This window comes from Ranitomeya imitator, chromosome 2, assembly GCF_032444005.1.
Source record: "Ranitomeya imitator isolate aRanImi1 chromosome 2, aRanImi1.pri, whole genome shotgun sequence".
In the NCBI taxonomy this organism is placed as follows: Eukaryota; Metazoa; Chordata; class Amphibia; order Anura; family Dendrobatidae; genus Ranitomeya; species Ranitomeya imitator.
Genome location: NC_091283.1, coordinates 527,941,056 through 527,963,773, shown reverse-complemented (window position 1 = coordinate 527,963,773; position 22,718 = coordinate 527,941,056).

Sequence of the window (22,718 nt, the reverse complement as noted above, 5' to 3'; positions counted from 1 at the left end):
TAAATAGCAAAATGGAAAAAGGTTTTGTCAACAGAAAATGCATCTTGAATTCAAGTGAAACGGTTGTTTCCTGCATGGAAAATGCTATATATTGACCCCAGAATAATGTCTCCGAAAAAAAATTATGATTATTGGAGTTCATATAGGTGCGATAGTGATGGGACACACATTATCAGATTCAGTACGAATCAGGGAAGAAAATACATGTTTTTTTCATAACTTTAACCCCTGCCTATAAGCTCCAAATCAATAGTGGGCAGATCGCTGACAAAAGCCATGTCATGTTTGGTCTCTGAGTAATGGTAAAATTCAAATTAAAAATATGACGGCGATCTTGAACTTCTGCAATCATCAAGAGTAAAGTTATTGCACAAGTTGGGAATTTCATAAAATCCTGAAGGGCTGAGGACATCCCACAACTTGGCCCACATGAGGTCATCAAGATGGTGTCTTGGTGTAACTTTAGATGCTGATTAAAGATCAGGACATAATATGATCTGGGTTCAATAATGAGGAAGATACTGTCACGCTCTCGCCCAGACTGGTTTGCGTGGGCGTGCGGGGGTGTGTCCCCACTGTGCCATAGATCAGACTACCCTGGAAGGGGCATAACTAAGTAGCTTCCTTGGTATTCACTGGAGCCTCTGATGGAGAGGTCAGGCTTGTGCGGCAGGAAGCTACCAGGTACCACTCCACGGTGGTGTCTGGCTGTGGCTGCTGATCCCACCGGAGGAACGGAACATAGATAGGCAGGTGGGCACGGCTGGCACTCTGGCAGACAGGCGGGCACGGCTGGGACACAGGCAGGAAACACTGGCAGGCACGGCTGGGACACTGGCAGGAGGGCACAGCTAGTACTCTGGCAGGCGGGCATGGCTGACGCTCTGGCAGGACAAGACTGGTACACTGGCAGGGCCGGTAGGGACTGGTATATAGGCAGATATATAAAAACAGGTAGGAACCTGTTCAGACAGGAGAACTTATGAACAGGTAGAGAAAGACCACAAGAACGGATGCAAAGCGGAATCACAGGAGCTAGAGCCAAGAACAGAAATGCAGAAGGCGGAGCCAAGAGCAGGAGGTGGAGCCAAGAACACAAACGCAGGAGATGGAGCCAAGAGCAGGAGACGGAGCCAAGAACAGAAAAGCAAGAGGCGGATCCAAGAGCAGGAGGCAGAGCCAAGTACAGACACAGAGGAGGTGGAGCCAAGAGCAGGAGGTGGAGTCAAGTATGGAAACGCAAGAGGCAGAGCCAAGAGCAGAGATGTAGGAGCGGAGCAAGGTAGAACCGCAGGGAGCAGAGCCAGATAGAACCGCTAGGAGCGGAGCCAGGTAGAACCGCAAGGAGCGGAGCTGCAGAGCAAGAGCTTAGCGGAGCAACAGAGCACAGAGCAGAGAAGGACCACAGAGTGCAGAGCCGAGAGCGGCTAAAAGCAAGACGAGTGCACAGCTGAGAGCAGAGCAAAGCAAGACACCAAGTGCAGAGCAGAGATCAGAGCAAAGTCAGAGTGCAGAGCTGAGTGCAGAGCAAAGCTACAGAGTGCAGAGCCAAGAGCAAAACCTCAGAGTGCAGAGTTGAGAGCAGAGCAGAGCAAGACACAGAGTGCAGAGCTGAGAGCAAAACCACAGAGTACAGATCAAGGTCACAGAATGCAGAGCAAGGAGCAAAGCAAGATACAGAGTGCAGAGCTGAGAGCAGAGCAAAGCAAGACAAGGAGTGCAGAGCTGAGAGCGGAGCAAAGCAAGACACAGAGAGCAGAGCCAAGAGCAGAGCAAAGCAAGACACAGAGTACACACGGCAGAGAAAGCAAACCAAGACAGTGACATAAACAGACACAGGAACAGGTCTAGACTAAGACAGAGTCAGGAACAGGACAAGGCACAGAGACACGGACACAAGCCAGGGTACGATGTCCCACTGGGTGGCAGACACAGGCCAGAGTATGAAGCCCCACTGGTTGGCTACACAAGGACACAGGCCAGGGTACTACGCCCCACTGGGTGGCAAACACAGGACAATGAACAGGGTACAACTCCCCACTGGGTGGCGGACACAAGAATCACAAAGACAGGGCCTGGCACCTCAGCAGCTAAGAATTGACTGAGGGAGTAAGTTGCACAAGCCCCCACCAATGGGTGGGGATGTCTTAAATACAGGAAGCCTCATGGCAATTGGCCGGGGACACCTTAGCAAGGTGCACACAGTCTTAATAAGACACAGGAACTGCCGGTGCCACCCCCTATGCACACAGACAGAGCATGCACAAAGAAAGCAGCAGACATGAGACACACAGCATGGAGCTGGCATCAGAGAGAACTCAGAGCATGGACCAGAGAAGTGAGTGAGTTTGAGTGAAAAGTAGGTGGGGGATGGGAGGCCATGCAGTGATGCCAGCAGGGTTGTTACAGATGCATACCAGTGTAGCTGTAGGAATTATCTTGTTAAGCAGACATTTTCAATTGGATTGCTTCAATCCATGAAGCTGAATCATCTCTGTAAGCAGTGTAGTAAATTATTTTGTTAATCCTGTTTTATGTTATGTACTTGTATATGCTGTATTGTTTTGTCCCCTTTGTAAAATCGTTTGTGTATTTTATTATAAACACTATCGTTTTGAATTAAGTATAAAATTTTATTTTTCTGTTTCTTTTGTTCTGTAGCCTGCACCCCAGGTAATACGTGAGTTATTATGGAGTGCGCAGTGACCGTATTGGGATTATATACAGTTGAAACTTGAAGTTTACATACACTACATAAAAAGACATACGTTTTTCTTAATATTTTACATCAAATCAGAATAAAACTTTCCATTTTTAGGTCAATTAGGATTACCATAATTATTAACCCCTTCCCGACCTTTGACGCATACGCTGCGTCATGAAAGTCGGTGCCATTCCGACCCATGACGCAGCATATGCGTCATGGAAAGATCGCGTCCCTGCAGGCCGGGTGAAAGGGTTAACTCCCATTTCACCCGATCTGCAGGGACAGGGGGAGTGGTAGTTTAGCCCAGGGGGGGTGGCTTCACCCCCTCGTGGCTACGATCGCTCTGATTGGCTGTTGAAAGTGAAACTGCCAATCAGAGCGATTTGTAATATTTCACCTAAAAAACTGGTGAAATATTACAATCCAGCCATGGCCGATGCTGCAATATCATCGGCCATGGCTGGAAACACTTATGTGCACCCACCCCACCCCTCCGATCGTCCCCCCAGCCCCCCGATCTGTGGTCCGCTCCCCTCCGTCCTGTGCTCCGCTCCCCCGTCCTCCTGTCCGCTTCCCCGTGCACCAATCACACCCCCTGTGCTGCAATCAAACCCCCCCGCACTCCGATCCCCCCCCCGCACACAGCGACCCCCCCCGTGCTCCGATCCACCCCCCCCGCACAGCGATCCCTCACCCCGTGCTCCAATCCTTCCCCGTGCTCCAATCCTCCCTCCCGTGTTCCGATCCACCCCCCCCATGATCCGATCCACCCCCCGTGCTCCGACGCCCCCCCGTGCCCTGATCTCCCCCCCCTTATACTTACCTGGCCGCCCGAGGTCCGTCCGTCTTCTTTCCTGGGCGCCGCCATCTTCCAAAATGGCGGGCGCATGTGCAGTGCGCCCGCCGAATCTGCTGGCCGGCAGATTCGTTCCAGAGTGAATTTTGATCACTGAGATATATCCTATCTCAGTGATCAAAATAAAAAAAATAGTAAATGACCCCCCCCTTTGTCACCCCCATAGATAGGGACAATAAAAAAAATAAAGAATTTTTTTTTTTTCACTAAGGTTGGGGTAAGAACTAGGGTTAGGGTTAGGGGTAGGGTTAGGGGTAGGGTTAGGGTTAGGGGTAGGGTTAGGGTTAGGGGTAGGGTTAGGGGTAGGGTTAGGGTTAGGGGTAGGGTTAGGGGTAGGGTTAGGGCTAGGGTTAGTGGTAGGGTTAGGGTTAGGGCTAGGGTTAGGGTTTCGGTATGTGCACACGTATTCTGGTCCTATGCGGATTTTTCCGCAGCGGATTTGAAAAATCCACAGTGCTAAACCGCTGCCGATTTATCGTGGATTTACCGCGGTTTTTCTGCGCATTTCACTGCGGTTTTACAACTGCAATTTTCTATTGGAGCAGTTCTAAAACCGCTGCGGAATCCGCAGAAAGAAGTGACATGCTGCGGAATGTAAACCGCTGCGTTTCCGTGCAGTTTTTCCGCAGCATGTGTACAGCGATTTTTGGTTCCCATAGGTTCACATTGAACTGTAAACTCATGGGAAACTGCTGCGGATCCGCAGCGTTTTCCGCAGCGTGTGCACATACCTTTAGAATTAGGCTATGTGCACACGGTGCGGATTGGCCGCTGCGGATCCGCAGCAGTGTTCCATCGGGTTTACAGTACCATGTAAACATATGGAAAACCAAATCCGCTGTGCCCATGGTGCAGAAAATACCGCGCGGGAACGCTGCGTTGTATTTTCCGCAGCATGCCAATTCTTTGTGCGGATTCCGCAGCGTTTTACACCTGTTCCTCAATAGGAATCCACAGGTGAAATCCGCACAAAAAACACTGGAAATCCACGGTAAATCCACAGGTAAAACGCAGTGCCTTTTACCCGCGGATTTTTCAAAAATGATGCTGAAAAATCTCATACGAATCCGCAACGTTGGCACATAGCCTTAGAGTTGGGTTGGAATTAGGGTTGTGGTTAGGGTTAGGGGTGTTTTGGGGTTAGGGTTGTGGTTAGGGGTGTGTTGGGGTTAGGGTTGTGATTAGGGTTACGGCTACAGTTGGGATAAGGGTTAGGGGTGTGTTGGAGGTAGAATTGAGGGGTTTCCACTGTTTAGGAACTTCAGGGGGTCTCCAAACGCAACATGGCGCCACCATTGATTCCAGCCAATCTTGTATTCAAAAATTCAAATGGTGCTCCCTCACTTCCGAACCCCGACGTGTGCCCAAACAGTGGTTTACCCCCACATATGGGGTACCAGCATACTCAGGACAAACTGTGCAACAATTACTGGGGTCCAATTTCTCCTGTTACCCTTGAGAAAATAAAAAATTGCTTGCTAAAACATCATTTTTGAGGAAAGAAAAATGATTTTTTATTTTCACGGCTCTGCGTTGTAAACGTCTGTGAAGCACTTGGGGGTTCAAAGTGCTCACCACATATCTAGATAAGTTCCTTGGGGGGTCTAGTTTCCAAAATGGGGTCACTTGTGGGGGGTTTCTACTGTTTAGGCACACCAGGGGCTCTGCAAACGCAACGTGACGCCCGCAGACCATTCCATCAAAGTCTGCATTTCAAAAGTCACTACTTCCCTTCTGAGCCCCCACGTGTGCCCAAACAGTGGTTTACCCCCACACATGGGGCATCAGCGTACTCAGGAGAAACTGGACAACAACTTTTGTGGTCCAATCTCTCCTGTAACCCTTGGGAAAATAAAAAATTCTGGGCTAAAAAATTATTTTTGAGGAAAGAAAACGTATTTATTATTTTCACGGCTCTGCGTTATAAACTTCTGTAAAGCACTTGGGGGTTGAAAGTGCTCACCACACATCTAGATAAGTTCCTTTGGGGGTCTAGTTTCCAAAATGGGGTCACTTGTGGGGGGTTTCTACTGTTTAGGCACACCAGGGGCTCTGCAAACGCAATGTGACGCCCGCAGACCATTCCATCAAAGTCTGCATTTCAAAAGTCACTACTTCCCTTCTGAGCCCCCACGTGTGCCCAAACAGTGGTTTACCCCCACACATGGGGTATCAGCGTACTCAGGAGAAACTGGACAACAACTTTTGTGGTCCAATTTCTCCTGTAACCCTTGGGAAAATAAAAAATTCTGGGCTAAAAAATTATTTTTGAGGAAAGAAAACGTATTTATTATTTTCACGGCTCTGCGTTATAAACTTCTGTAAAGCACTTGGGGGTTGAAAGTGCTCACCACACATCTAGATAAGTTCCTTTGGGGGTCTAGTTTCCAAAATGGGGTCACTTGTGGGGGGTTTCTACTGTTTAGGCACACCAGGGGCTCTGCAAACGCAATGTGACGCCCGCAGACCATTCCATCAAAGTCTGCATTTCAAAAGTCACTACTTCCCTTCTGAGCCCCCACGTCTGCCCAAACAGTGGTTTACCCCCACACATGGGGTATCAGCGTACTCAGGAGAAACTGGACAACAACTTTTGTGGTCCAATTTCTCCTGTAACCCTTGGGAAAATAAAAAATTCTGGGCTAAAAAATTATTTTTGAGGAAAGAAAACGTATTTATTATTTTCACTGCTCTGTGTTATGAACTTCTGTGAAGCACTTGGGGGTTCAAAGTGCTCACCTCACATCTAGATAAGTTCCTTTCGGGGTCTAGTTTCCAAAATGGGGTCACTTGTGGGGGGTTTCTACTGTTTAGCCACATCAGGGGCTCTGCAAACGCAACGTGACGCCCGCAGAGCATTCCATCAAAGTCTGCATTTCAAAACATCACTACTTCACTTCCGAGCCCCAGCATGTGCCTAAACAGTGGTTTACCCCCACATATGGGGTATCAGCGTACTCAGGAGAAACTGGACAACAACTTTTGGGGTCAAATTTCTCCTGTTACCCTTGGGAAAATAAAAAATTGCGGGCTAAAATTCATTTTTGAGAAAATAATTTTTTTTTTTTATTTTCATGGCTCTGCGTTATAAACTTCTGTGAAGCACTTGAGGGTTCAAAGTGCTCACTACACATCTAGATTAGTTCCTTTGGGGGTCTAGTTTCCAAAATGGGGTAATTTGTGGGGGATCTCCAATGTTTAGGCACACAGGGGCTCTCCAAACGCGACATGGTGTCCGCTAATGATTGGAGATAATTTTCCATTTAAAAAGCCAAATGGCGTGCCTTCCCTTCTGAGCCCTGCCGTGCGCCCAAACAGTGGTTTACCCCCACATATGGGGTATCTGCATACTCAGGACAAACTGGACAACAACATTTGTGGTCCAATTTCTCCTATTACCATTGGCAAAATAGGAAATTCCAGGCTAAAAAATCATTTTTGAGAAAAGAAAAATTATTTTTTATTTTCATGGCTCTGCATTATAAACTTCTGTGAAGCACCTGGGGGTTTAAAGTGCTCAGTATGCATCTAGATAAGTTCCTTGGGGGGTCTAGTTTCCAAAATGGGGTCACTTGTGGGGGAGCTCCATTGCATAGGCACACAGGGGCTCTCCAAATGCGACATGGTGTCCGCTAACAATTGGAGCTAATTTTCCATTCAAAAAGTTAAAAGGCGCGCCTTCCCTTCCGAGCCCTGCCGTGTGCCCAAACAGTGGTTTACCCCCACATATGAGGTATCGGCGTACTCGGGAGAAATTGTTCAACAAATTTTAGGATCCATTTTATCCTATTGCCCATGTGAAAATGAAAAAATTGAGGCGAAAATAAATTTTTTGTGAAAAAAAAGTACTTTTTCATTTTTACGGATCAATTTGTGAAGCACCTGAGGGTTTAAAGTGCTCACTAGGCATCTAGATAAGTTCCTTGGGGGGTCCAGTTTCCAAAATGGGGTCACTTGTGGGGGAGCTCCAATGTTTAAGCACACAGGGTCTCTCCAAACGCGACATGGTGTCCGCTATCGATGGAGATAATTTTTCATTCAAAAAGTCAAATGGCGCTCCTTCCCTTCCGAGCCTTACCATGTGCCCAAACAGTGGTTTACCCCCACATGTGAAGTATCGGTGTACTCAGGAGAAATTGCCAAACAAATTTTAGGATCCATTTTATCCTGTTGTCCATGTGAAAATGAAAAAATTGAGGCTAAAAGAATTTTTTTGTGAAAAAAAAGTACTTTTTCATTTTTACGGATCAATTTGTGAAGCACCTGGGGGTTTAAAGGGCTCACTATGCATCTAGATAAGTTCCTTGGGGCGTCTAGTTTCCAAAATGGGGTCACTTGTGGGGGAGCTCCAATTTTTAGGCACACGGGGGCTCTCCAAATGTGACATGGTGTCCGCTAAAGAGTGCAGCCAATTTTTCATTCAAAAAGTCAAATGGCGCTCCTTCCCTTCCAAGCCCTGCCGTGCACCCAAACAGTGGTTTACCCCCACATATGAGGTATCAGCGTACTCAGGACAAATTGGACAACAACGTACATGGTTCAGTTTCTCCTTTTACCATTGGGAAAATAAAAAAATTGTTGCTGAAAAATCATTTTTGTGACTAAAAAGTTAAATGTTCATTTTTTCCTTCCATGTTGCTTCTGCTGCTGTGAAGCACCTGAAGGGTTAATAAACTTCTTGAATGTGGTTTTGTGCACCTTGAGGGGTGCAGTTTTTAGAATGGTGTCACTTTTGGGTATTTTCAGCCATATAGACCCCTCAAACTGACTTCAAATGTGAGGTGGTCCCTAAAAAAAATGGTTTTGTAAATTTCGTTGTAAAAATGACAAATCGCTGGTCAAATTTTAACCCTTATAACTTCCTAGCAAAAAAAAATTTTGTTTCCAAAATTGTGCTGATGTAAAGTAGACGTGTGGGAAATGTTATTTATTAACTATTTTGTGTCACATAACTCTCTGGTTTAACAGAATAAAAATTCAAAATGTGAAAATTGCGAAATTTTCAAAATTTTCGCCAAATTTCCGTTTTTATCACAAATAAACACAGAATTTATTGACCTAAATTTACCACTAACATGAAGCCCAATATGTCACGAAAAAACAATCTCAGAACCGCTAGGATCCATTGAAGCGTTCCTGAGTTATTACCTCATGAAGGGACACTGGTCAGAATTGCAAAAAACGGCAAGGTCTTTAAGGTCAAAATAGGCTGGGTCATGAAGGGGTTAATATTTGACAAATTCTAGAATAATGAAAGAGAGAATGTGTTAAGGCATTTTTATTACTTACTGCAAAGTCAAAAGTTTACAAAAACTAAGATTACTATGCCTTTAACCCTTTAGTAACAGAGCCAATTTGGTACTAATAATGACCAAACAAATTTTTACAATTCTGACCACTGTCACTTTATGAGGCTATAGCTCTGGAATACTTCAACCTACCCCACTAATTCTGAGATTCATGACATATTGTAGTTCATGTTAGTGATAAAATTTCTTCAATATAACTTGCGTTTATTTATGAAAAAAATGGAAAATTGGCAAATATTTTGAAAATTTTGCAATTTTCAAGCTTTTCATTTTTGTACACTTCAATCAGAAAGTGGTGTCACATAAAATAGTTAATAAATAACATTTCCCAAATGTCTACTTTACATCAGCACAATTTTAGAAACATAATTTTTTTTGTTAGCATGTTATAAGGGTTAAAAGTTGATCAGCGATTTCTAATTTTTACAACAAAATTTACAATTTATCCTTTTTTTGGGACCACCTCACATTTGAAGTGAGTTTGGAGGGTCAATATTACAGAAAATACCCAAAAGTGACACCATTCTAAAAACTTCACCACTCACGGTGCGCAAAACCATATTCAATAAGTTTATTAACCCTTCAGGTGCTTCATGAGAACTAAAGCAATTTGGAAGGAAAAAATGAACATTTTACTTTTTTCACAAAAAATTAAATTTGGAACCATTTTTTTATTTTCACAAGGGTTTCAGGAGAAAACGAACCACAAAATGTGTTGTGAAATTTCTCCTGAATACGCCGATACCCTATATGTGGGGAAAAGCCACAGTTTTTGTGCATGGCAAGGCTCGGAAGGGAGGGAGCACAGTTTGACTTTTTGAACACAAAATTGGCTGGAATCAATGGTGGTGCCATGTCGCGTTTGGAGATCCCCTGATGTACCTAAACAGTGGAACCCCCAATTCTAACTCTAACCCTAACACACCCCTAACCCTAATCCCAATCCTAGCCATAACCCTAACCACAATCCTAACCCCAACACACCCCTAATCCTAATCCCAACCCTAAGCATAACCCTAGCAACAAACCTAACCCTAACACACCCCTAACCCTAATCCCAACCTAACCCTAATCCCAACCATAACCACAACCCTAACCCTAGTCCAACCCTAACCCTAGCCCCAACCTTAAACCTAGCCCCAATCCTAACTCTAACCCAACCTTATCCCTAACTTTAGCCAAAATCACTTTAGCCCAACTCACTTTCACCCAACCCTAACCCTAACTTTAGCCCAACCCTAACCCTAATTTTAGCCCAACTCACTTTAGCCCAACTCTAACCCTATTGGAAAAATGGAAATAAATACTTTATTTTTATTTTATCCTAACTAAGGGGGTAATAAAGGAGAGTTTGATTTCCTATTTTTTTTATTTTGATCACTGTGATAGAGTCTATCACTGCTAGGGTTGGTGGATTGCGCTAAATAAAAGTAAATAATAAAGTGCAATTGCAACCCATGGTCCACCGTGCAGAGATGGAAAACTGCTGCTAGTGAACAATGGCGGAACTAAACAGCAAGCAATCACTATAACCAGTCCGGTTATAGTGATTTCTTGTGTTAAACATCACACAGTGTGAACAGAACTCAGAGTACCCAGCTCAGTTACTGTACAGAAAAGTACTGCTGAAAGAAAGCAGTATACTAAACCCTGTTAAACATCACAGGAGAAATAGCATGTGAGTAGTGCTCGCTCTGCAAGTAAATTATGCTAACTGCACATGTGTAATAAAGCAGATACCGAGTCAAGGGAAAGAGTTCATGTGACGCTAGCTGCAAAGCCCTGAAGCTCTCCCTGAAAGGTGTAACCTGAGGTTTGGACTTGCTCTGTAATTCAACTGTGCTAACCGCACATATTAAGGAGACAGGTGCTAAGCCAAGGGGAAGTTGCCCAGTCCAAACCCTACCTGCCAATGCAAGTGCTCTCAGTTTATGAGAGCAAACAGAGTGGTAGAGTATCCACTAACATACACCTCATAAAAGTGATACTAACGTGTCCGTGTGCGCCGATGGGGGCCTTTTATACTCTAGGCTCCACCCCAATCACTCACGCTTTGTCGGCTGAGACATTGCTCGCGGACCAATCCAGGGTTGCCACCTCACCAGAGCAGCAAACGTCCAACCACCAATGAGCAGACGCCACATCACCGACATGCTCAGTCAGGTGAACTCTGGACTTAGACTTCCAAGCGTCAGGTTGCACCTGCCTCTCGCTGATTACCATAGACTTGGCTGGGGGGCCAGCAGTATCCTCACGAATATCATAAGCCTGAGCAAGATGCTGGGACCGACGTCTGTGCTGAACAGCACCCGCAGCGCCCAGGCCAGAATATGAGACCACAACACCAGGCAATGCCCAGGATCTATCCCGCGCAGCAGGAGAATCCTGATGCCTAACCATCACAGTGATCAAAATGAACCAATAGGAAAAATTTCCTATTGCTGCCGGGTGCCGGCTGGCAGATCTCTTCGGGCGCTTGCGCCCACCATTTCCTCATGGAAGAAGTCTCTGACGGCCTGGGGGACTTCGTGGGGGGATGCATGGACTCTGTAGTTATTTGGGGGGATTGGTGGAAACCAATTTCTCCTTCCTCTGATGTGCAATCACATCAGAGGAGAGAAATTATATGTAAAATCCAACTTTTTTTTGTGGTCACTATTACACCATTATTAATGGCGATTGTAACACTGGGGTTGGTAAAAACTGACCCGAATCATGTTCTCTGGGGTCTCAGCTATCCCCAGTAGCCAAGACCCTGGAGAAATTCTGACTCTGGGGAGCGCTAAACACTTATTTCTCGGCGCCGTTAAAAAGCGGCGCTGAGACATAAGTACCCTTAACTGCCACCGTTAAAAGGCGTATCGGCAGTCGTTAAAAGGTTAAACAATTCTGGACTGCCCATATGATGATGTCATGTGTTTGGAAGCTTCTGAGATTCTGCAAAATCTGAGTTAATTTATAGACACACCTGTGGATGTATTTTAATGCACACCTGACACATTGCTTCTTTGTATAGCATCATGAGAAAGTCTCAAGAAATCAGCAAAGATATCAGGAAGAGAATGTATAATTGGGTATAATTTCAAGATACATAAAGGTGCCTCCTACATCTGTACAAAAAAGTATTTGCAAGTACTGTAGGAAGATGGATCAGAATAGTGGTCTCTCTTGCGTGTCCAGGCCGGAACTGTCAGGACTGTCATCAGTGTTGCCGGGGGATGTACTTTCTGACCGGAGTGGACCTATGCACCTAACTGCCGGGGGCGGGTGTGAGATAAAAGGGACTGTGCATGCAGAAACAGGGCTTTTGGCGGGTACCCAGCATGTGCTACAGGAGAAGGTTGACTTCATCTCCGCAGACCGACGCCAACTGACAGGCCCGCTTTGCAGCATTCCATCCCCCGCGCAGACAGACTGTGTATCTCCAGAGACTAACTCCCCATTAATCCCTGACCCTAACAGCACTAACCGGTTGGTGCATTGGACATCTGCTGACTCTTTGCAATGCTGATCCGGCGTCCCTTGCGGTTCGCAGCGGTGAGACTGCGACCTCCACGCCGGGACTTTGGCTGTGCAGCAGACTTTTCTCTGTTCTGCACCTCGTTCCAGGATCACAACACCATGTGTAAGAGGACCAGAATACTTTGCCGCTGTGCAGAGACAGTGCTTCACTTTTCTCCAGGACCGGCTCTGTGATGTCACGTGCCACCTACAGTGCCATCGTGGGATATTCCAGCCACCCTCATCCAGGAACCAGAAACTGATAAGCTAACTTGTTATTTCACCCGTTGCAGTTACTTTGTTGCTATATACACATTGTAGGCCTGTATGTTTACACCCCCTTTCTCCCTGCGTGGAGTATTTACTGTTGAGACATTTATATATAAAACCTGTTAACTCTTGCTCTGCCTCCTGCTCGTCACTGCATCCCGTGCTCCTGCTAGTACCTTACAGTACAAACAAGATGGGAAGATTATGTTAATATCCACAGTGAAACGAGTACTGTATCAACATGGGCTGAAAGGCCACAGTGCCAGGAAAAGCCATTACTCTAAAACAAACATAAAAAGACAGATTTCTGTTTGCAAATGCATACAGGAACAAAGACCTTCATTTTTGGAGACATGTACTGTGGTCTGATGAAACTAAAATTGAACTTTTTGGGGCATTATGACCATTGTTACATTTTGATGAAAAAGGGAGAAGCTTGGAAGCTTAAGAACATGTAAAAGGCAGGGCCAGAGCCATAATCGTGGCTGCGAATAACTGGTTACGTGCACCCTGGCCCCCAGTTACATACAAACAATGTCCCTTCTGCATCATACCTTTCACTTCACCCTCTGCACCATCTGGGTCCCATTGGGCTGGCTGAAGTTCTGCTGCTTCCTTTGTACAATGAGACAGTTGTTTTCAAACTTAAAACTATGAACTTTACTTTTTGCTTGTCGCAGCACATTTTCTTTCAGCCACATCATCAGCATTAGGTTCCACACAGTTCACGTTCTCCGCTCTCCCTGCACTTTTCCCTCATCTTTTTTGACCCAGTACAGAGGGCATCAGACCAAGCAATGATCTGCTACACGGTGAGTGACCTGTGTCCCTGTACTGATCCAGGACCACTTCTCAAGCTCTTGTTCCAAACTGAAGTAACGCTGCTGCCCCAACTGTACTTCTGTCCATCCGGACTCTGAATGGCTGGGTATCAGGCTTAACATTGCTGAGCTGTCTGCCCAACATGTGCGCTAGGCCCCTACTCTCCAATAACAGGAAGACACTTTTCTCTTGACACAGACAACCCCTCCTGCATAACTATGTAAAATGTGGTGCCCCATCTAGTGTCTGATGTAGGGTCCTACACTTACCCTATCAGTACTGAAATAGATATATGACAAAATGGAGTATATATATATATATATGTATGTATATACATATATATATACAGATCTAACTCGTAACAACATCAGTTAAATAAATAGTAGCATAACGACTATACACCTTTAAGGGGGTAGGGACGTGGCACATTACATTCTCCCTCCCTTTAACAATGGTTGTACTTGACCATTTACCAAAACTTTAATAGTTACAATAAATACTCCACGCAGGGAGTTCAACAAGGTAGATAATGAAACTGTGCAAAGCTAACGCACGAGAGTCCTCTCTCCATTAAGAGGTGCCTGGCTCACAGTCCTCCATGTTACACCTTCAGTGCAATGTGGGAACCAAAAGTACGTTTACCCACAAAACTTTTTAACCTGTGCCCAGAAACAGTCCTTCCCTAAGCACTGCTATTTTAACGATGAAGCAGTCTGGACCCATCTACCAAAATCCAATGTATTTACAAGGGTATGACCTTCTCATAAGGTCAGCAGTTTTTTAAGGGAAAAGTCCCCATCCTTTTGTATATGGCACTGTCCTACGTGCCACGTGTGTGCTGCCTGGTTGTAGAGCACAGTCTGTTGCTGCAGCCACAAGCGGTCCGTTAGTCCAAGGACCCTTCTTTTCTACAAAGGCGGAGTTCTGCTTTCCAGCAGAAAGGGCTCAACAGGGGCAGCAAAACTTAACTAACAACTCAACTTTCTTCTCTATCCATAGCAGCCGCATTACTCCTGACTCTAGGAGTATCACCAGGGCTCCTTAGCCCACAGGGACGCAGAACAGTCCCGTTTATTCTTAAGGTGCAACAAGCACAACTTTTCTTAAGTCTCACCAGCAAGTGTACGCAGTTCAACGGCACACATCCCATGCCGCTCCATCAGCATGGGAGGTGGAAGAGATACAGGGGGCCAACCTAGTCTGGTCCAGGCCTGCATACAGTCCCAGGCCATCGATCTCTGAGCAGAGCGTCAGTGACACAGCATAGTATTCTCAGGAACAGTCCTCTTTTATAAAGGAGACCCAGTTCCCTTCTTTCAGGAGTCTCCCGAATTTTATCGAGGCAGCATTGACATATATGTTGTCATCGGTTCTCAACTTACAAGTTAAGTCAAAACCTCTTCCCATCTCCGTATACATGAGCTGGCTGCGAGTACGTCGACCAGCCATAGCACCCTCTCCATGCAGGTGCAAGTCGGCCCAAATCTCTCTTTCCCGCTGCTTCTTTTTCTCAATGACACCAGCAATACAGGCAGACTGCCCGGGAGATGGGACTGGGCCTGTTGCGGCGTGATAAAAACAAAAAGTGCCCACCGCTGTATTTGTGCCAGACGTGGGCCTGGTCTCCCACGCTGGACAGCTGCGGGATGGATCAATGAGCTCGGTCCCCAAAACAGAAGGTCGAGTGACAGTCCACCTTGGCGGAGTGGAGGGCCGTAGTAGGAACCAACCCTCTGGGGTCAAGGGCCAAGGTGCACTCACTGCTGTTGTCTGCAGTGGTCTGGCTGCACCCATCTTGCGATTGGTGAAGCCCTCCACGGACACCACTGCACACTCCTACTCCCGCTGACAAAGTCCCAGCTGGACCATTGCTTCTAGTTCAGGCTCCTCCAGGGCTTTCGCCGATCCCGTTCCCCGATGCTGTTGAGAGAAATGTTCTGGACAAAGTGGTTCCGGCCTCCGCTGGAGTCCCGACTCCTAAAGACCAGGCTTCTGCTCTGGAAGACGCTGAGGCTCCACCTCCCGCAAATGCTCCGGCTCTGCACGACGTGGCTCAGGCTCCTGTGGATGGCGCTCTGGCTCTGGCAGCTGCCAGCAAATCTCCTCCTCAGGTAATGGGCATATTGCAACATCGTCTCCCCTCTGTTGTCCGGGTTGGGTCCTCTCCTGGGAAAACTGGAAAGCGGTCTGTCCAAAACTCATCTGACACTCCTCTCTCTCGTCCGGGTCAGGTCCTCTCCTCTTCCTGCCTTCATTTTAACTCCACACAGCCCACTCCCTTGCAGTGACATATGCAAGAGTGCTCCATCGCTGCCAATGCCGTGTCTCATAATGACACCGCGCTGCTGCACCCAGAGTTTTCATCTGGGCTCCACCCGTTCCAGGGTGGGGTCACTTCTGGCCGCTCCACCCATTTCCTAGTAGCATGTGCCAGAAGGCGAGACCTTCTCCTACGGCAGCGCACCCACCATGGGTGGGGCGAGAAACAAGGTGGGACAGATTTTCATGCCATCTTTGGGGGATCACACCCACGAAGGGTAAAGTTATAGTTGACGTTCTCCTTGTTGGCGCCAAACTCCGCCATCTTTAGAGACACCATTTCTGCCATCACCACGTCAGTCACATTTAGGGTTTTAGACATGTCCGTTATATCAGTCACTTCCAGTATTTCGGTAACATTTACAATTTCTTTATCTTCACTTTTCCTAGTCACATGAATCACATCTTCCACAGTATTCCCACGCTTCATGGTTGCGGGATCCTGCCGCACTACGCCAAGTGTAAAAATGCAGGAACCGGGATGTCGTCACGGACAGGAGGCAGATCAAGAGTTAACAAATTTATTAACAGAGTTAAACTTCACGCAGGGAGAGAGGAAGTACAGAAGCTAAGGTAAAGTACAATGTGGAGACAGAGGGAATGAAAAGGGAGAACTAGAGTATGGTGAAAGTTCAAGAGAAAGAGTAAACTTATCAGTCTGTCGGTTTCTTGATTGCAGCATCTTGGTCTCCAACGATGGCGCCGACACCAGTGACATGTGATGTGCAGGAGTTGTCCTAAGTAGACAGAGGGCCGATTCTCGATGCAAGCAGGGAGTCTTTACTGTCCAAGGTGGTCTCCTGTTCCCACTTCTTAGTATAGGGCTCAGCTCAAACGGTGATACTGTTGAAATGTATCTCTGTTCCGTGGTGTATGCGGGTGAGGAGTTAGTCAGTACTGGCTTAGTCCCCTGTTCTCAGCGGGACCGCACGCACACAGCAGTCACTGGTCTAGAGGGTCAGCCACCTCCAGGAGCGGGAGACAACAGAGGTTTTGCAGTCGATAATACACAAACAGTGGACATCGTCACAGGGGATCTGCAAGGTAGGCCTGCGCTCACACGATGCTCCGCTGACAAGGCCGGCACTTTACCCTGCTGTGCACTCAGTCTTCCCGCTAGGTCTGCCCTCCTTTTTCCACCAGTTGGGGTGTAGTGGCCATTATCGCAGATACCGGGGTGGCAGCATCATGTGATGGGGGTTGTTTTGCTGCAGTAGGGACTGGTGCCCTTCACAAAATAGATGTCATCGTGACAAAATAAGATTATGTGGCAATACTGAAGCAACATCTCAAGACATCAGCCAGGAAGTTAAAGCTTGGGTGGAAATGGGTCTCCCAAATGAACAATGACCAAAAGCATACTGTCAAAATGGTAACAAGGTGGCTTAAGGATAACAAAGTCAATATTTGGAGAGGCAATCACAAAGCCCTAATCTCAATCCTATTAGAAATGTATGGGCAAAGCTGAAAAGGCAGGTGTGAGCAAGGCCACCTACAAGCTTAGATCAGTTACACCAGTTTTGTCAGGTGAATGGGTCCAAATTCCGACAAATTATTGTGAGAAGCTTTTAGAAGGATATCCCAAACGTTTGACCCAAGTCATTATTAATTAAATGTGTGTCAACTGTTGACTTTGCAGCAAGTAATAAAAATGCCTTAAAACATTCTATCTCTCTCATTATTCTGGCATTTGGCAAATATTAATAATTCTGATAATTAGTGATGAGCGAATATACTCGTTACTCAATATTTCCCGAGCACGCTCGGGTGTCCTCTGAGTATTTTTCAGTGCTCGGAGATTTTGTTTTCTTCGCCGCAGCTGAATGATTTACAGCTATTAGCCAGGCTGATTACATGTGGGGATTCCCTAGCAACCAGGCAACCCCCACATGTACTTAGCCTGGCTAATAGCTGTAAATTATTCAGCTGAGGCAATGAAAACTAAATCTCAGAGTACTAAAAAAATACTCGAAGGACACCCGAGCGTGCTCGGGAAATCTCAAGTAACGAGTATATTCGCTCATCACTAATGGTCATCCTAATTGACTTGAAATCAGAATAAACTTTCCCATTTTATGTCAGATATTTATAAAAGTATGCATATGTGTCTTTTTATATAGTGTATGTAAACTTCTGGTTTCAAGTGTATATACAGTGCCTTACGAAAGTATTTGGCCCCCTGGAACTTTTCAACTTTTCCCACATATCGTGCTTCAAACAAAGATACCAAATGTAAATTTTTGGTGAAGAATCAACAACAAGTGGAACACAATTGTGAAGTTGAACAAAATTTATTGGTTATTTTAAATTTTTGTGGAAATTCAAAAACTGAAAAGTGGGGCGTGCAATATTATTCGTCCCCTTTAACTTAATACTTTGTTGTGTCACCTTTTGCTGCGATTAAAGCTGCAAGTCGCTTGGGGTATGTCTCTATCAGTTTTGTACATCGAGAGACTGAAATTCTTGCCCATTCTTCCTTGGCAAACAGTTCGAGCTCAGTGAGGTTTGATGGAGATCGTTTGTGAACAGCAGTTTTCAGCTCTTTCCACAGATTCCCGAATGGATTGAGGTCTGGACTGTGACTTGGCCATTCTAACACCTGGATACATTTATTTGTGAACCATTCCATTGTAGATTTTGCTTTATGTTTGGGATCATTGTTGGAAGACAAATCTCCGTCCCAGTCTCAGGTCTTTTGCAGACTCCAACAGGTTCTCTTCAAGAATGGTACTGTATTTGGCTCCATCCATTTTCCCATGAATTTTAATTATCTTCCCTGTCCCTGCTGAAGAAAAGCAGGACAAAACCATGATGCTGCTGCCACCATGTTTGACAGTGGGGATGGTGTGTTCAGGGTGATGAGCTGTGCTGCCTTTCCGCCAAACATATCGTTTGGCATTGTTGCCAAAAAGTTCGATTTTGGTTTCATCTGAACAGCGCACCTTCTTCCTCATGTTTGGTGTGTCTCCCAGGTGGCTTGTTGCAAACTTTAGACAACACTTTGTATGGATATCTTTGAGAAATGGCTTTCTTCTTGACACTCTTCCATAAAGGCCAGATTTGTGCAGTGTACGACTGATTGTTGTCCTATGGACAGACTGTCCCACCTCAGCTGTAGATCTCTGCAGTTCATCCAGAGTGATCATGGGCCTCTTGGCTGCATCTCTGATCAGTTTTCTTGTTTGAGATGAAAGTTTAGAGGGACGGCCCGGGTCTTGGTAGATTTGCAGTGGTATGATACTCTTTCCATTTCAATATGATCGCTTGCACAGTGCTCCTTGGAGTGTTTAAAGTTTTGGAAATCATTTTGTATCCAAATCCGGCTTTAAACTTCTCCACAAAAGTATCACGGACCTGCCTGTTGTGTTCCTTGTGCGGCGCCCCGCCAGGGCTGTGGGGTACTCGGATCCGGGCCCTTCTGTTCTCAATGGGGATGTCACGGTGGCTGACCCGGTCCGTGGCCCTAGGGGAACGTCCACTGTAAATTGTGGGGGAAAGGTCTTTAAGGGGATAATGTTCATGACGCCACCTGTGGTATTTGGTCAGGGCGACCGACGCTGCTTAGGGGTCCGCTGGGGTGATGTTATGGCAGCTAGATGGTATACCTTCCCACAGGTGAAGTATGTCCCCAGGGCTTCCTAGAGTGTAGATGGTGGATAGTGGATGATGTAAGGCGCAGTGAATAACGAGAACACAAGGTTGCAGTCTCTTTACCTTTACTAAAGGCTTCAGCATCCACAGTCCAGGGTAGGGACCACAGGGTAGGCAGAGTCCAGCCGGTCCGAAGGCAAATCCAAAGTCCCCTTATCCAGGTGGAATTCAATAGCCTTCCTCTAGCGCCTGGGCATGGTAGTACCTCCCTGCTGAGCAACTCAATAAGGTCCTCACAACTATTGTAGATGTTAAGTCTCTTCTTTCTGTCCCCCTGACAGATAGGACAAACCCGTATGACTGGTGGCCTGAGGCTTTTTATAGGGACCCTAGAGATACTCCGGCCCCCACAAGTTGCCACCCTGCCTCCTGGGTATATGGTCGGGCAGCTGACGTGGAATCAACTGTCCTGCCAGTCTCTGAAGTAACGGCATAGAGGTTCTTACTCCCTCGGTGTTCTGGCTACCAGTAGTGCGCTTCAGAATGAGACAGCCTGCTTCTAGCTGGTCTCCCTCTGATGTTCCTCTCCTGTTGCTATGACTTCGTTGCTCACTCACTGCAACACAATTCCTTGTGTCCTTTTTTAGGATGCTGCCGCATGGGATGCAGGCACAGCTCCGTGTACCTTCGTCTTTCACAGGCTGCAGTCTGGAGCTGGCTGGAACCCAATCCAACCAGCCTCTGCCAAACTCGGTCGGGACTCACTGACTATCTCCTACTCCCTCCAGTCAGCTTCTGTCTAACTTCCTAACCAACCCACCAGTTTTACCTAAGTGTGAGGAGTGCCCTAATAGATAGAAGCATGGCTCCCCCTGGCGGACTGGAGTGTGAAGTGTGTTTTGTGGTTGTGATACCTGGACAGAAGATCTCCTTCATTGCCTTCAGACGTAACATCACTCCCCCTGGTGGAAGAATAAAGTTATTGCAACGACCAGGACTCTGGGGCGCTGCACTTGGTCTTCATGATGCTCTCCATGCTTCAAACAGAACCCTGAGACTATCACAGAGCAGGTGCATTTATACAGAGACTTGATTACACAGAGGTGGATTATATTTATCATCATTAGGCATTTAGGACAACACTGGATCATTCAGAGATCCACAATGAACTTCTGGAGTGAGTTTGCTGCACTGAAAGTAAAGGGGCCAAATAATATTGCACGTCCCACTTTTCATTCAGTTTTTGAATTTCCACAAAAATGTAAAATAACCAATAAATTTCGTTCAACTTCACAATTTTGTTCCACTTGTTGTTGATTCTTCACCAAAAATTTACATTTGTTATCTTTATGTTTGAAGCATGATATGTGGGAAAAGGTTGAAAAGTTCCAGGGGGCCGAATACTTTCGCAAGGCACTGTATATTCCATGCGTTGGAATCTGAGGCGTATATACCATATAGCCTTTTAGCAGAAACAGCCTGCTGCCTCCTCCGTTGATCGTCGATCACATAATTACCCAGATGATAGGGGGCAGCAGAAAGCTGTTCGCTCCAAAGATAACAGCGGGTGGATCTGTGCGACCATCCAAGCTGCATTCTTTAACACCATGTGATAGTTACAGTTCAAATTAAAGAACAAAAGAGCCACGCCACAGAAACTACAGCAAAACTTACAGCCAAACTGCCCCAGGAAAATGAGCATCTGCTTTTTCCTGAAGCATCTTTGCCTACGAAAAGCTCAGTCTTAAAGACACCATGTGCACATATCCTTATAGAGTTTTCACAAGTACTTTTGGTGAAGTTTTTTTAATTTGAGAAATGTAATACATGCTCTCATTTCTGGCATTTCTATACAAAAAAACAGAAAAATGTAAAAAAAAAAGGCAGGATATAATGAATTTTGTAGAAAAAGAAAGATCACAAATGACAAGAATGCCACTTACATACAAAACACATTAATGCGTTTTGTGCAATCTTTTAAAAAAATGACTGTAAATGTTAAAGCATACTCGCCATCTAAGGTAAGTTTGCAAAACAGGCTGGCATGGGTGTAAATGAGAAATATAAAAAAAAATATATAATATGCACCAGTCTAATATAATGTCGAAAGCAGGGTGTGACCAATAGTATAAAAATTAACTTTTAATTCATATATACTAAAAAGTTGGTATGTCCAACTAAGTAAAAAACATAGAAGACTCCACAAAAAAAGATTCCCAAACTAGGGGAATAGTATCAAAATCCAACCCCAAAAGTCTCTAAACACACCTAAGTGTGTCAGCAACACAGGGGGTATGGTATACACTCCTGTGTGGGAGTATTTGAACACAAACATAAATCACAAGGTTCATATATCTGTGACCTATCGCCTGTCAGCTGCCCCCACCTGTCATATGGAGATGCAGTAAATGCGAACAAGTGCCAAAATAATTGGAACGATCTCACCTCGAAATTTCCTGTAATGTGGGTGAGAGTTCTCGTGGTAACAGCATACAGAGGGGGGCCTGTGATTCTGGCCGCACATCAACCCGTCCACACTGTTTGAGCAGGTAGTATAGACCCCAATAATCACCGCATGTTTCCCTACGCGTTTCGTTATGATCAACTCATCAGGGGAAAGTTAGAAAAGGATCCTCGCCCACTCCGTGGGGGATCCGCAATATAGGGGTATATCGGCAATCACTGTTAGTCAGCGTTGCGCGTGTTTTAAATAACCCGCCCAGAATCTTCTGGGCTGGGTCTCGTGACGTAGGTTCAAGGCGCCCCCTCTGGAACGCTAGTGCTGAACCGCACGCGTCACTTCCGGCGGCGCGTGCTCGTCAGGTTGCTACGGTGGCACACTATCCATTCGTGACGTAGGTTCAAGGCGCCCCCTCTGGAACGCGAATGCTGGACCGCACGCGTCACTTCCGGCCGCGCGTGCTCGTCAGGTTGCTGAGGTGGCACATTATCCACTCCTATCGCAGCTCTTAGAGTTAAGTCCCGTACCGCCCACTTCATTTCCGGCAGTGTATGTTAGGTAAGGTTGCTATGGTAGCGTGCTTTTTCGTGTCCTAAAGCAAACAATGGGGCCGTGTATATCACCAACTGGTGCCCTGGCCCTGTCCAGCTGCCATAACAACGTGACACCCGACCGTAACCTCAAGTCCAGGCGTTCACTTTGTAAGCCACTTTCCGGAGTCTTGTAATCACCCTGCATCTGTCTCTACACTAGCTCAGATGCCGTGATAAACACAAAAATGTTATTAACCCCTCCATGGTTGCTAAGTACAATAGATAGCATCCCACCATTTGTACAGGGTATGGACTACAATTCGTATCACCGATCCTAACATATCCTTAA